Source organism: Corvus brachyrhynchos, unplaced genomic scaffold (assembly GCF_000691975.1).
Source record: "Corvus brachyrhynchos isolate BGI_N302 unplaced genomic scaffold, ASM69197v1 scaffold79, whole genome shotgun sequence".
Taxonomy (NCBI): domain Eukaryota; kingdom Metazoa; phylum Chordata; class Aves; order Passeriformes; family Corvidae; genus Corvus; species Corvus brachyrhynchos.
Window position 1 is genome coordinate 1,136,137 of NW_008240023.1, and position 1,784 is coordinate 1,137,920.

A 1,784-nucleotide genomic window follows, 5' to 3' on the forward strand; every position below is an offset into this window, starting at 1 on the left:
CTGAGACAGGGACAGCACCCAGGGAACGGCTGGAGCTGTGCCAGGGCAGGGTGAGATTGAATCTCAGGGAAAGGCTCTGCCCCCAGAGGGTGCTGGGCACTTCCCAGGCTCCCCAGGGAATGGGCACGGCCCCGAGGCTGCCAGAGCTCCAGGAGCATTTGGGCAACACTCCCAGGGATGCCCAGGGTGGGATTGTCTGTGCAGGGCCTGGAGTTGATCCTTGTGTGGGTCCTTTCAGCTCTGGAGAGTATGATTCCATGATTCCTAGACACTGGGAACGAAGACTGATACAATGCTTTACCACGTAAATAAATGACATCTATAGTGCCTTCAGTTGGCTGTGCCCTCAAGTTATACCACACAAAGTGTGACAAAATTCAGCTGCTACCTTAGACAGCACAAAGAGTCACCTCACCATATCAAGCTGGGTCCTTTCAGCTCTGGAGAGTATGATTCCATGATTCCTAGACACTGGGAACGAAGACTGATACAATGCTTTACCACGTAAATAAATGACATCTATAGTGCCTTCAGTTGGCTGTGCCCTCAAGTTATACCACACAAAGTGTGACAAAATTCAGCTGCTACCTTAGACAGCACAAAGAGTCACCTCACCATATCAAGCATTGCACTATTTAAAGCTTCCAGCAATATCTTCTCCATTTCCAAATGCAAACACATCAGCAGACAGATGTTGGGAAAGTCAAATGAATTTCAGCATTTCCAGGATACAAATTATCACTAAAGAAACCAGCAAGGATTGCACACAAGGCCTTTGGCAACACTTCCTAGATGAATTCAAGTCTCTCCCATGCAGGGCTGTTAATAGTTGAGCTGCTGCATGGTTCCAGGTAGAGTGGCAACAAGTCCACAGTGGTCATGTAGAGTCTGAAATAAGGATGCAGGGTTGGATCAAGGGCTTTCCTCGGGGGAATGATTCCGAAATCCACAGCATTCTGGCACCCCAGCATTCCAGACCTCAGCAGGTCTGACAGACAGCCCACGCAAGGAACAAGCGCGATCTGGCTACTACAGGACGGAATGGGGAGGGAGATGGATTCACTCAGACAAGCAATTAGTGCCTGAAGGAAACCCATGCATGGGCCCCTTTGAGTGAAATGGAAAAGCAAAGGGATTTTGGCAACAGCAGCAGAACTCTTGGAAATAGGAGTGCTTTGCAACAGCAGCTTACAGGGACTAATTGCTGCCACTGGACATTAGGGCAGATGAAAAGAAGAAGAGTTTGGGTAACGTGGGAATCCTGCCGGAGATAAGCAGTCATCTCCTGTTTCACCACCACCTTGCAACAAGCAGAAAGGGCTGTTTGATCAACAAAAATCAAAGTAGCAAGCAAAGCTTGCTGATTCCTGCTACTGACACACTGGTGCCTCCGTTACCGTCTGCTTGGGGGTTACTGCCAGCTCCGAGCAATTTTCTTCATGAATTGGTACCTGTGTGAGCAACAGAAAGAATTGGAGAATAGAGAGCTCCCAGCCCACCTCAAGGCTTTGCTTTCATCCTCACAACATGAGCTCAGGTGACTGGATGCCTTGTTGCAACTCTTGGGCTCCAGGAGCTCTTTGCAGCACTGATCCAGCACACAGCATTTTGCTGGAGGAGCAGAGACACCATCAGAAGCAAAAGCAAAAGAAACACCTGCATGAAAAGCACCTGTAAGGGCCATCTTCCCTGAGAGGGTGCTGAGGCCCTGGCACAGGCTGCCCAGAGCAGCTGTGGCTGCCCCTGGATCCCTGCAAGTGTCCAAGGGCAAACTGGATGAACCT

At 49.8% G+C, this 1,784-nt stretch overlaps 1 protein-coding gene across 1 annotated transcript in view; it reads right to left on the reverse strand.

The window, feature by feature from the left end:
* Window positions 1–483: 483 nt before the first annotated feature.
* TRPM8 (transient receptor potential cation channel subfamily M member 8) overlaps window positions 484–1,784 on the reverse strand; it is a 37,174-nt gene continuing 35,873 nt past the window's right edge. The window contains exon 26 of the mRNA XM_008640713.2: window positions 484–1,451. The gene's annotated coding sequence lies outside the window, so the exon portion shown is untranslated. The remainder of the gene's footprint in view (window positions 1,452–1,784) is intronic.